Below are 14,898 nucleotides of genomic sequence, written 5' to 3'. Positions count from 1 at the left end.
GAGTGGGTGCGTGCTCTCCTCCACAGGTTTGGAGACATCTCTCTTACTTGGGGACACATGTTTACCATACCCAGGAAGACCTAATTGATGTAAATATTGTAAGAGTTATGCGAGGGCTTTGGAGTAGCATGCAATTCTGGTGAACGTTGCCACTGTCGATGGTGGGCCGAGCGGCGTCGCTGAAGATGGTGGCACTTTCCTGTCTGTTTTACTTGTTCTGTACATTGCTGGTGTGCATAACTGTGGGCCACTTTCGTAAACTCCGTTCTATGTTGACCGTTTTCTCAGGGAAACTGGACGTAGAAGGGTGGCGTTGGAGACCCGGATGCGGCACAGGGCAGAGAGGGGATTTGCTCTGGCTGTAGAACCATGAGCAACTTGCGCTCAATTGGGTAGAGTGTTTTGTGGCCTGAGGCTCTGTGATCAGACCCACTTCGTATCACTATATGCGGATGACCTATTGTTGTTTCCAGAGGACGATGGGGAGACATTGGAGTGGGTGCGTGCTCTCCTCCACAGGTTTGGAGACATCTCTCTTACTTGGGGACACATGTTTACCATACCCAGGAAGACCTAATTGATGTAAATATGGTAAGAGTTATGAGAGGGCTTTGGAGTAGCATGCAATTCTGGTGAACGTTGCCACTGTCGATGGTGGGTCGAGCGGCGTCGCTGAAGATGGTGGCACTTTCCTGTCTGTTTTACTTGTTCCGTACATTGCTGGTGTGCATAACTGTGGTCCACTTTCGTAAACTCTGTTCTATGTTGACCGTTTTCTCAGGGAAACTGAACGTAGAAGGGTGGCGTTGGAGACCCGGATGCGGCACAGGGCAGAGGGGGGACTTGCTGTCCCAGATTTAGAATTGTACTAATTGGCAGCGCCGTTCCAGGGGCTCACCCAGGCAGTGGCGCAGGAGTTACTGGAACCTGAATGTCAATTTGAACCAGAGGTGGCACGGCACGTCTTGTCCTTTGTGATCTTGCAACACAAGATAAGGATGGATTCATTGACTGAGGAATGAACTCTGAGACTTTGTTGTAAAAGGTACCATAGCAAGATAGGAGTGCAATGCCCTTATGCCCCAGAGGTACCACTGGGCATGTGTACGGCACTTCCACATGGGGGGGATTGGTTGGCCATTGCAACATGGGAGGAGCTTGGGCTGCAGGTAGTGGTGGACCTGAATAGCAAGGGTGTTCTCTTGTCTGAGGACAAACTGCAGGAGACATTTGGACTGTCACTGGGTCATTACTTAATCCATACGCCCTTGGTTACACCCATTCAGAGTTACGGTGGGACGGGCCTGTTAGAACCACCAGTGATTGCTGCATGCCAATATGTAACGATTGCGGTGGGTACATTCAAGGCAGTAACCTGTTCATATAGGCAAATGATTGAGGAGGGGCTGACACCAATGCAGAGACTAATATCACACTGGGAAGCAGATATGGAACAGGAAATACCGGACTTGGCCTGAATGCAAATAGTTAGGAGGTCATGGAAGGCCAATAGGAATGCTAGAGTGAAATTGGTTCATTTATTTGTACTGCATAGGGCTTACCTTACTCCAGAAAAGATTTGTCAATACTTTTGGGTACATACTGCGCACTGTCCCCGCTGCAGGTTGAGGGATGTGTGCCTTCTGCACATGCTGTGGGATTGTATGCAGTTGTTCACTTATTGGGAGGACATTGTCACAGTATTAAAGCATATTACGGAACGACAGATTAATCCGGATAAAGGAACCTGTCTCTTACATTTGTTTCCCCACACTAGCAGGACAAAAGTGACAAGCAAGTTCCTGGACTTGGGGTTGGTGTTGGCCAACAGAGAAATTACGTTCCATCGGCAGATCCCGGTGGGGCCCAGTGTCATTAGACGGAGGGCTGCTCTGCTTACATGGGCGAGGAGTGAGAGTGTGATTCTGATGCAGCAGGCCTAAATATCACACAATGATAAGGCACTAGATGCAGCGTGGGCATGGCAAGTTTGGGTTGCAGAACTAAGAATGGATGGGATGGACGCTGATTTTGAGATGAGTGCACCTGTGGGGAATGACGGATTGTAGTGTAACAGTCTTGCAACAGTAATGTTGAAAGACATGTAAAAACTTTTCACCCACTTCTGATATAGTCTCAAGATTACGTATGGCTGCAGGACTGGTACCATGACAATGTTCAGTTATTTCATGGTAACGAATTGTTGCACTGAGTACACTTGATTGACACGCCGTTGAGATGGGATGGGGGATGGGGGTAGTGCAGGTTTACACAATTATGCTGAGGCCTTATGGTGCGATGTACAGGATACACATGAATTTCCTTTTGTTCATGTGGAACGATTTGTGCAATGGAAAAGCTCTTAACAATTGTTTGAATGTCCTGCTTTGATTACACTGAGTCAAGTTATAGCAGCCTGTGCCTTGACGAGACCACACACTTGTGTAATTGTGATTGGTCTTCTTGTACGCTAGTTGTGGTTCATAATACGAGAAATATCTTTTAAGAATTACAAACATTATTTATGTGGAACACCGTATGAAAGGAGGAGGAGAGATCAAGAATGATTATGAGACAGGTTTTGCCTAGGTCTAGCGCTTGGAGGGCATCATACACAATGTGGAGGAGCGTTCCATAACAGAATCACCGTGAAGATATGTGATTGCCTGTGGACCACAAGGCTCAAAATGTATCACTTTGACATGCTGTGATGGATTGAAGACAGATACTCCAGATTTATGTAACTATTTCTTGTTTAAATTGTTAAATTTAGGGGCATATCTACAAGCCCCTTGTGCCTCATTTACGCCGCCGTTGCATCACTTTTGTGATGCAGCTGGGGCGCAAAAGATGTGCCATAGTGCGGGATAGTTACAACGTGACACATCTGGGAGATGCGTTACGTTGTAAAGCCCTGCACCATAAGGATGCGTTTGTCCGTAGGGGTTGGGGGCATTCCTGCGCAGGAATGCCTCCTAAAAGTAGCTGACTGAAATGTTCAAGATTTCACTCACTCACTTACTTTTAGTCCAATGCTACATCAAAACCCTGTGCCTGCTTGAAGCATGCGGAAGTCTTGACGCCGCTTTGGACAGATAAGGCACCCCCGAGCCTTGCTGGAACTCCAGGTATGTGTCACCTTTACGGCACAGATGCGTCTTGCATCTGTGACGTTTTTGCACCATGGTGCCCTGCTTTGCACATCCGGAGCAAAAAGGGTGGCGGAGCAGTGGCGCACAATCAATGGCGCATCCCTGGGGAGGCCCCAGTTGTTGTAAATCTGCCCCATAGTCTCTATTCCAAATATGCGTAGCATTGAGCTCAATGTACCTCTAAACCCTGCCCAAAACATGGATATTGCAGTGCAACACCACTATGACCACACTCAGGAGGACCCTCAGGGGATGTTGACTGAAGGAGGGCAGATAAATAGCTGGCAACACACTCACACTGGAGCCAGGGAAGGGACACATTGCACTACTTATGCAGCAACTTGGGTGAGGGGCGTGGCCACGAACCGAGCATGGCGGACGTGCTTTAGAGCGGCTCCGTCCACTGCCCGGAAAATGAGCGTATTATCCTGATTTCCCCTGTTCCCCCAATTGCCACGATATTCCCCCTGGAACCTGTGAGGTAGCACGAACCTCCGACTGCGGTCTGCCGATCCTGACGACTGCTGGTGAGCGAACACGGCGAACGGCCCGAGTGCGGCCTGGATCCTGTGGCGCAGCCGCGGGCTAAAGTAAAGGGGCGGTCCGATGTTGACGGGACCGGTTGCTGGCGAAACACGGAGCGCTGACAGGCGGTAGGCCGATTGAGACAAGCAGAGAGACTGGAAGGGGACTGCAGCAGTGCGGACCTCGGAGGTCACTGGTCACTGTGGAAATACAGCGGCGGTTGCTCACACGGGCCGACCGTGAAGTGATCTTAAGCAGCGCGGAGGCGGCGCCAGGCATACTGGACCACTGAATGCCCTCCGAATACCGAACTAGAACCCAGGTGGTGGCGGCCGCTGCTTACCTGCTCTGTGAAGTTGCAGTCGGGAGGACTGCGGACAAGCGCTAGACGGGCCGCGCTGAGCGGAGGGACCCCATTGCTTCGGGGAGCACTGACCACCGTATCCCTCACACCGCCCAGCGATTGCTGCCGAGTAAGGCGGGGGAGAAAGAGGGAATCGGATTGAGGACGCTCTAGGGTGCTGCTGGCATTGCGACTACGGTCTCTGCATCTCCCGAGTGCGCCGAAGCCCTGGAAATGGGGCACGGTGACCATTGGAGTGACTAGAGGCCGCCATTATCCTACTGACCACCGTCGGCGCCCTAGCGGCTTGTGCCTCGAGGGTGCTGGTGAAACCTGCTGCTGGAAGAGGCCGCGACACCGGCACATTGCAGACCACCTATCCACGATTTGCTGCCAACGCCTGCACAACGGCTGCACTTGCTGACTATCAATTGCTTGCGGGACACCTTTGCATACCCTGACTCGGTGGCGGAGGAGGGACACAGCGACTGCCACCCTGCAGACGAGGGCCATGGGCAGAAACAAGACCAAGGTGCAGGACCACGGTGCCAGCGCCGATGTCCAATCTACAGGATCGGAGGATCCACTGGCCTCCTCCAACGCGGAGATGATTCCCCCAACGGGCAAGACCTCGCAGAACGCAAAACTGGGCCTCATATTGGCCGAAATTAAGGCATCCAGAGAGGCACTGGAGTCCCGTATGGACACTATGGTGACGGGCCTGTCGCTCCTCAGGGCAGACCATACCAAGCTGGCGGAGAAGGTCACTGAGTACAAGATAGCGCTGGAAAACCTCATCCCGCAAAAAACAGCCCACTCCACGAAACTTGAAAATATGGAGAAGCAGATCAAAATGCTATGGGACAAAATGGACGATGCGGAAGGGCGGGCGCGCCGCAACAACGTGCGCATCTTAGGTATTCCGAAACGGAGTGAGGGGAAGAACCCCACACAATTCGTGGAGGACTGCCTGAAAAAGATCGTCGGCCCCTAGGATCTCACTCCGATGTACAGTGTGGAGAGAGCGCACCGGATGCCGGCGAGACCACCAAGACCGCGGGCGCCGCCGCGCCCACTGATCGCGCGCCTACTGCATTATAAAGACCAAGACTCTGTACTGAGAGTGGCGAGAGAAAAAGCCCCACTGCGCTATGAAGACAAAACCATCTTGGTGTATCCGGACTTCACCCCGGCGGTACAGAGACCTAGATCATCATTCCTGGGGGTGAAACACAAACTGCGGGACAGGAACCTGAAATACGCTCTACTGTTTCCGGCCCGGCTTAAAATATTATACGAAAACAAGTCACACTTCTTTGAAACGCCTGAGGAAGCAGCGGAGTGGATGGAGATAACCCTGACGCCCCCAAATACGCAGGACCCCTTTGAAGAAGATCAGGGAGAAGGTCCTTCTCACCAGGAAGAGCAGAGCCAGACTGGAGAGACTGAGGAACGTGCGAATAGACCTGCAGCCCCAGGAGGGTCACCACCGGCAAGATCTGGGAGGACGGCGGGAATTGGTCAACTGATGACGGCCGCCCTGGCAGAACACGACGCTCGGGATCACACAGCCACAGATAGCCGCTCTGCCACGCATACGGAGGTGTCGGGCTCGGCTGACAGCCTCCAACTGTTCCCTGAGATCACAGCACAAGAAGCGAATGAACTGTGAATACAGCAATGGAAGACTTCAGGTGGTAACGTATGAACTATATGTAAGGGCGATCGGGGGTGGGGATCTCACTTGCTGAGGGCACAACGGAGTGATAACAACAGACTCAAGACTGGTGTAAGTGGTCCCCGCTCCCCACCACATAGACATGTTTAGGTGTTACGCATGCCCACGTTGGGCAGTAATGTTTGCATCCCGAAGGGTTTTACTCGGGGACCTTGTAGTTGTGGGGTTGTATTTTGTTTTGGCATCGGATTCATGGTTGATTATGTGCACACACTCCATGGTGCAATGCTCACTGACTTTACCTGCTACTGACTGGAATGGGGACCCTTAAAGATTACAAAATGTGCACCTGGAACGTTTGAGGAATGGGGTCTGTCCACAAAAGGCCCAGAATATTAGCTCAGCTCAACCGAATGAATGTCAAAATTGCCTGCCTTCAAGAGACCCATTTGACGAACGCAGAAAGTGGGAAGTTGCTCAAAAAATGGAAGGGACAATTGTTTGCTACCTCTTATTCAGCATTCTCGAGAGGGACAGCTGTATGGCTGAGGAACTCAGTCCCCTTCAAATTAGTGGAGCTGAGGTCAGATACGGAAGGCAGATATGTATTCATCCGAGGGTTGTTAGATGGCTCCCCTGTGGTGATAGGCAGTGTAAATGCGCCGAACTCGGGCCAATCGGCCTTTCTAGTCAATATTAATGGAGTGCTAGCTGACTGGGCAGAATTTCATTGGCTAATAGGTGGGGACTTTAATGCAGTGCTGGATATCTCCTTAGACAGGTCCCACCGCCCTTACAAGCAACCGAGAGCAGAAGACAGGCTGAAGCGCTGGCGCAGTGGGTAGAGGGATGGAACCTAGTAGATGCATGGCGAGGTAAACACCTCTTGGACAGGGAGTACACATTCTACTCATCACCCCATAAATTACATTCCAGAATTGATAATGTTTTTTGCACTACAACACTACTGGGGGCGGTAACGACAGTGGAGCACATGGGCAAGACTTTATCGGACCACAATCCAGTGGAAGTCACTTTCCAATGGGGTAGGATCCCAACACCCATACCAACATGGCGCTTCATACCAGACCTACTAGAGGATACGACCTTTCGCGCAGCGCTTGCGGATGCAATCACATCTTACTTTGCTGTGAATGATAAGTCTGCGAGCTCCCGCCAAATAGAATGGGACGCTTTTAAAGTATCGATTAGGGGAGAGGCGATGAGCACGCGGGTGGGTATGAGACACAATGTGATGGATAGACTCCGGGAAGTGGAGGGGCGACTGGCCATGCTCGAAAGTGAGGCTGCCGGCACGAATGTGCCCTTTGCACCACTGCAGGAAGCACACATCCAACACGCAGAACTGCTAGAGGAGTTAGGCATACTGGATTACAGAGAATACACAAGCCGTCAGCATGCACAGGCAGATAGGGCGGGACCCTTGCTGGCCCGATTGGTGAAGGATGAACCGGTACAACTGCCAATACTGGAGGTACTTGAACAAGGGGGATCACTGGCAACGACACAGATAGGTGTTAACATAGCCTTTAGGGATTATTATGGAACATTATATGGCCACACACTCCATTACCTGACGAGGCACTTGAGGAATTCATGGAGGGATTAGAGATACCGCGACTAGCGGACCGACAAAGAAAAGAGCTAGCACGACCAATTATGGTGGCGGAAATACGCCAAGCCATACAAGCACTCCCGCGGAACAAGGCCCCGGGCACGGACGGCCTTCCTGTGGAATTTTATGGAGCCTTCATAGATCCTCTGGCGCCACGACTCCTCGAGGTGTACCGGGAGACACTGAAGACATGGGGCCTTCCGCAGTCCACAATTCAGGCCCTAATAGTGTCACTGATGAAGCCAGGCAGGGACGGCTTGCATATGTCGAATTACAGGCCGCTGTCGCTACTAAACACGGAGTACAAAATATTGAGTAAAATCCTTGCGACGAGACTGGCCCAATATATTCCAACACTAATACACCCAGACCAATGCGGCTTCGTGCCGGGCAGGAGCACTGCCATGAACCTACGACGGCTCAGCCAACTTATGCTAGGAGACCAGGGAAGGTTGAGCGCGGAGGGATGCATCTCACTAGATCTAAAACAGGCGTTTGACTCTATTAAATGGGACTACATGCTTGCAGCGCTTGAATATTTTGGAATACCGCCAGAGTATATTGACTGGGTACGGCTGCTTTACACCTGCCCAACGGCACGGGTCCGTACGAATAGGTGCATCTCTACGCAATTGGACATAGCGAAGGGTACAAGACAGGGATGCCCATTATCCCCGTTATTATTTATACTGGCGCTGGAGCCATTGCTATGCAAACTTCGCGGGACCGCACAACACAGGGGCATACAGAGAGGCGGGGTGACCCATGTGGTGTCAGCGTATGCGGATGACATCATCCCCTACTTTGGAGACTTAGGGGGGGATTTGAGCCCTGTACCTAACATATTTGACAGCTTCCGCGCCATGTCGGGTCTTACGATTAGTGAACCCAAATCGTACGGGTTTTTCTTCTCTGCCGCTAGAGCGGAAACCCATCTGCCCTTTGCACCTCACTCTTTTCAGGTGGCGGAGACCACCTTCCGCTATCTGGGAATAGAGATTTACAGAGATGCGAGGGGTCTGTTAGATGGCAATCTGGGGAAGGCACTAACGGTGTTGAGGTCACAGGTGCAATTCTGAACTACGTTGCCGCTTTCGGTGGCGGCAGGGTGACCATTTCCAAGATGATGGTTCTACCCCGGAATGGAACAGGGGAGGTGTCCACACCCTGCTGCTCCCGAGGGCGGAAGTCCCGAGGTCAACGGCCATCCTGCTCTGAATAGCGATCGATTACTGGAAAAGGGCGGTGAAATATACGTCTAGCACGTCAACCTATGCCCCTACGATACCACTACTAGGACTCCCAGTAGGACTGAGAACACTTTCGACTCCAATGCTTACGGAATGGCATGATTCGGGCGTGACACAAGTGGGGGACCTATTTACAGCTGGCAGGATTATGGCGTTCGAAGACTTCCGAAGTACACACCACACGTCCGGAGGATCATTCCTGCTGCTCGCAGGGGTGAAACGCTATGTCACTCAGGTGTGGACTCCGGACGGGATAGAGCCACCAACAAACCCACTACTCACAATGCAGTACCTGATGGGGTCAGGAAGCCACTTGACCAGATTGATAACACATGGTATAAGGGAGGGCAGAGCTATCTCCTTACAACCTTTACGAGATAAGTGGGAACATGATGTTGGAAGGCCGATCAGGGACAAGGAGTGGGACCGGATTCTAAAATACCCTAAGAAGGTGTCGAGAAACCAGAAATTCAAATTCATACAGCTCAAGATCTAATGCATGTCCCAGATGCGGTGCGGAGGATGCACGTATAGTACACATGTTATGGACCTGCCCCAAAATGGGGTATTTCTGGACTACAGTACTAGATGACCTGGCCAGGCTGGTCCCCGCCAAACCGTACACCACACTAGAGTACACCAAACTGGGGTTGGGCCCTACAGAATGAAAAAAAAGCGTAGGCACACGATTCACTGACTTAGCCCTGATCCTAGCGAAACGTACTATAACCATAAAGTGGAAGTCGCCTAGGCCACCAGATCCTGAGGTATGGAGGGCGGAGGTGATGAGATGGGGGAAGGCTGAAAGCACTGCATTGCAACGCGAAGAACGTAGGGGGCTTAGAAGAAACCCCATATCCCTGGATTGGAACGCGTTATTGGGATCATTTAAGACAGGAGAAGACATAGAGTCAGACCACACAATAGATATAGTACAACAGGAGTGATGACATACACAAGGTCTACGGTGCTCCTCAATGGACTAGGCCCGACCAGGATATGACCATTACAAGTAATTCCGGGTGCACGAGATGTGTCCAGTATAAGTGAAGAATTCTGTATAACTCTAGTACGGTTGTAGCAGGGTCACGCTAAGCAATGTCCATGAATAGAAGGAGCTCAGAACCATGGGTGAACAAAATGTAACATATGTCAGTGCCACGGGGGGGGGGAGAGCGAGGGAGGGGGGCGTTATGATTGGAACGTTCTTAAATATCAAAATGAAAATGATTGCATCCTAAATATCACGACGATTATATGTGAATTCAATACATGTAAAATACGGATATACTAAGCTGTCGACCATGACCTGAAATTATCCTGTTAATAAAGAGATTTTCAAAAACAAAATGCAGCAACTTGGGCCAGAATACACTACTACCAAGCCACAAGGGTACTGGGCCCGACCGCACAAGGTCACACTGACCCACCACAACACCTTCCGAACATTGCAGGGTAACTCTGGGCTCCTCCCACCTTGCCAAAACAAACTCCTGCCTAGTTGGAGGGTAGAACCCACATCATTACTAGAAACAGGAGACAATTTAAAATTGTTTGAGGACATTCATCATTTTTCCGAGACAAAGCAGGGGTCAGTGGACAGTGTTCAAATGACATGTGAGCCCTTTGAGCTCAATAAATGAGAGTTGGGTGTATGTTACATTTCTTAGGTCCGCATGGACATACAGAGACTAGTAAATTATCCAGAAATATACCTAAATGCGTTGTACGCTTAGATGTAAGCGGGGGAAGAGTGCCAAGTGCATGAGTATTTAATCTTAAATAAATACTAGAGAACACACCAAAAACAGATCTTGGAATCCGGGGAGCTAATTGTGAGACTGGTAGGTGGGGTGAAGGGGAAAGGCCAGGACAGGTATCGTCAGAGTTGATCAGGCACACACAATACAGAAATTAATTTGTATCAAATTCTTGCACCTGTTTAAAGTACAGAATTGTGTAAACGAAGGTATACTAACCACTTTTACCTCCCCTCATACTACACTCTACACTCTACAGCATAGGGGGGTATTATATGTACACAACTACATGAACAACTCACGACATCCCCTGGCTCAGACGAAACACATTGGAGTATGTAACTCTGGAGTTGAACAATGTGAAGAATGTTGTCTCGATACCTTGCTAATTTCTGCTAGTAGACAATTGTGTGAAACACTATAAATGAGTACAAGGGCTTTATGACACGTGCATGAACATGGTATCCAACGGTCATTTATATATATTTTTCACATTTGGATGTTTTTATAGACACAGCTCACGGATTTACACAAGCTAATGTATTAGGCACAATGCATTTCCTATAGCTCAGTTGCATGACGCTGACTCAGTGCTAGGCATGTGTTTGGACAATGCATTACTGATCATCTATTACAAGCAAAGTGGTATTTTAATTTGATGAGCATAAGGCAGACATAGTAACATAACCATACATGTTCACTATTGATGAGTGTAATTACGTGGATAAATACATGCCATTCATGGACACTGAGTATGGCCACTTAGTGATTCGTTGTTCTCCGTGTCTCGTAATACAGTGATTGTTAACAAACCTAGAAAGCCATGTGCTTCCACAGTGCAGCTGATTGTGAGCTTACACACACACTGCAACCCTGGGACCACAGCCTGTAAAATTTTTTGGCCACAAAACATTCACTAACCACATGTAGAGAGCACTGTGTGCAGCATGGCTTACTCTACAGATGTCAGCCTAATGATTTTGTCATATCCAGTTTGATTCTGCTTCCTCAGTGTAAAATGAAATGGGCATTTACTGTTACTTTGTTCATAGGGGAATGGCCTGTCTGACACTTATGTGGCTTTTTGTTCGTCCATGCCTGATTCAACAACATTCACAAAGACTTACAATATTTTATTTTTACTTTGAGGGTGTGTGCAAAGATTGAATACAACTGGATGTAGTGAGCATGCCATAGTTGGGCACATACAGAGTATAGCTAGCCTCCTCACACATTTCTTAAATCACAAGGAATTAATCCATATACTCACTGGTTGCATTGGGGTCTTCAAAACTGTCTTTCTCCCCGTGTGTTTATGGTGCTGGATCTCCTACAAAACATGGACATATATGTACATTTATGCATGACATCATAAATTTTGAACATTAGCCTGCAGATTATAGTGTAACACATGCATGTGATTTCTAGTCCATGACTACCCTTTCACTTTGGCAACAAAATTTTGTGTGGAAATATACATGGACACTGCAAATGCATGATGAACTCCAAATGAGTGTACATTGTTTGACCATGTTTTACAAATCACCCCCCGTGCACACTGCTCCCCTCCTGCTGCAAATACCCCTGTGGTCCCGCCCACTTGCCCCCATTCCCCATCCCCTGCCTCCCGCCTCCCAGCTGCTCCTCCCTCCCAGCTCCCATTCTAATGGCGTTAGGTGGGCGGCCGAAGGTGCACCTAAGGCAAGCCCGTCTGCGCATGTCTGGACGGTGCCCAGCACCAGAAACCATGGACCACGCAAACGCCACAACAGCAGACTCCACTACGACGCCAGCAGCCTCCACGTACTCATGGCAGGCCAAAAGTACAACAGCTTCAAGGACACCCTGAAACGGACCCACGGACCTCGCTCAGGCCACACATGCAGCTTCACCTGTGACTGGACCACCAAATGTCCAAGGACTGAACACACACACCTCCGCAGCATACTCCACAACACCTGCTCTGCTACCTTACACGCCGTTCAGCTCTGGGATCTGCCCAACACCTCCGCCCCAGATGTGGCCTTCAAGACTAACGCCTGGTGGAACAACTCCCTGGCCAAAAAACATTCCTATAGCTATCCAGGACGTATACAAGATCACCCTCACGGACTGTGCCAATGGAAACAGAGGAGGAATAGCCATCGTAAACAAGTACACCCTCAAGTTCGCTACCCATGTAGACAACACACTCCACACTGGCAAACACATGCACTTCCAGATCCACATCAAAAACAACCTCACCCTCAGAGGAACACTCATCTACACACCCCCGGGAACCCAGGCTTAATGTAGTGACTCCATCGCCAACCTTGCCAGCACCCATGCACTTGCCTCCACGGACTACATCATCCTTGTGGACTTGAACTTACACCTCAAGAACAATAACGACGCCAACCCTGCCACCCTGATACACAACCTACCGAATCTTGGCCTCAGACAACTCCTCACAACACCTATCCACACCCCCAGCCACACGCTGGACCACGTCTTCTCCACAGGCACCACCTATACTCTCGGGCACATCTGCTACCTGCGTGAATGGTTACACAATACAATGCAGTCCATGATAGACACAATACGTATTGCATACTTGACTGTTTAAATGTACATGCATTCATGTTTCTGATGGATATTTATGTGCATTATACTGTTTAAAAAATTAAAAAGCCAATAGACAGATTAGAAAAAGAACATTTAAACAAAATAAGTACACATCAGTGCATTTGTTCATCCATGGTTTGCTGCATTGTAAATGCTGCGCACCAATGGTGGATGAGCAGCCGCGCTAGATACGTGGGGCCTCATTTATGAAGGCCTTGCGCCACCGGTGCGTCACTTTTTCCCATTTTAAAAGTGCACAACAGTGGCGCAAGGCCTTCATAAATGAGGCCCATGGTACATCCCTGCTGATATGCAGGGATGCGCCAATAATTGTAAGTCTGCTCCTTCACGTCCCTGATACGTCACAACCCTGTGTGTACACACAGCAGGCGTGAGGGGTGGTACAACATGTTATACATAGCGTGGCCTTCAGCATTGCGTCATCCAAGTAGCATTTGAAACACAACTTCACAAATGCTCCACCATTACATCACAGTATTTAACACACATTGCACAATAATTTTGCCCCGGGGTGCAGCTTAGAAAGTAAAACACAATTGTGGTGGGCCAGGGAGGTAAATGTGTGTAACATGTGTGATGGTGCATTCCTGCATATTTAAAAAAAATGCACCAGGACACATTTATCAAGACAAAATGGCATTGGTTGTGATTTATAAGTCCCCTGCACCACAGCTACGTCACTTTTCGTGACGTACTGGTGGCGCAGGGTGGTCCTACGTATTTACAAGGAGAGGAAAACCCACCCTGCGTGACTTACCCTCTCCTTGTAAATGCGGCCCCTTCACACGCAGCACTGTGTGTGGAAGGGGTGTTCCATGGGTGTTGCTGTGGATGTTCCCAGGAAACACCTATGGAGTGAGACACATCTACAGAATTTCTGAAAAGTGGTAATGCTGGAGATGCGTATAAATGCTACGCCACCCTAGAGGTGGCGTAGCGAGGCACATTGATAAATGTTTCTATTTCTCCATGTTTGTTCCACTTTCAATGCATGCTGCATTTTACAGCACACATTGAAAGAGGAAAAAGTGTCTTGCAATAGTTTATGTGCTGGATTTTGGCCCTTCCTGCACAAAAACTATCTCCCCATGGCGCAGGAATCCTTGCACCATGGTGCAAGGGTGCCTGCATGGCTGGAGTTAGTGCGACACACAACATATTCTTGTAAATATGTTGCATCTCTGCCGCAAGGCGCAGAAAAAAGACTTGCGTTAGTTTGTTGTAAATCTGAGACATCTTTTGTATTATTTTAAACATTGCTACCTTTTACATATCTGTACATTAGTGAGAATGACAACATGAGTAAGATTACAAATGTACTCACCGGTTGGCCCACCAACATCCATGCCCAAATGATCAAGCACATCACCCTCCCGGCTGATGGTGTCCTGCCAGCGGTGCTTGATTTGGTGCACTGTCCGCTCCACCTTGAATAATTGTGCCAGATGTTGCTGCACCAGTATCCATCATCCTCTCCGTTCAACTGTGGGGTATCCTTGGCTGACACGCCCACTCATGCTCACCATTCTAGGTAGGTAGTGGAATATTAGCCACAGGAGCCCACCAAACTCACTGTCAGTCAGGTTCTTTGAACTGCCTGAAATTGTAATCATTGTAAACTTTATGAAAACTAAACTGAAGTCAGATAAAAAAGGAAACTTAACAAAAAAATGAGTGTAATGAAATAAAAACCCAACCCCTATAATAACACTAACACTAACTACCCCTATAGACACACACCCCTAAATAGAAAATACAAATAGCACACACAAGACTAACAATAGACAGACCAAAGAACTGCAAAAGACACAAAAAACTCCCGAGGTCAACGGCCCCCCTGCTCCGAATAGCGATCGATTACAGGAAAAGGGCGGTGAAATATACATCTAGCACGTCAACCTATGCCCCTACAATACCACTACTAGGACT

The sequence above is a fragment of the Lissotriton vulgaris genome, chromosome 5, assembly GCF_964263255.1.
Source record: "Lissotriton vulgaris chromosome 5, aLisVul1.2, whole genome shotgun sequence".
NCBI lineage: Eukaryota > Metazoa > Chordata > Amphibia > Caudata > Salamandridae > Lissotriton > Lissotriton vulgaris.
This window is presented reverse-complemented; position numbering follows the sequence as displayed.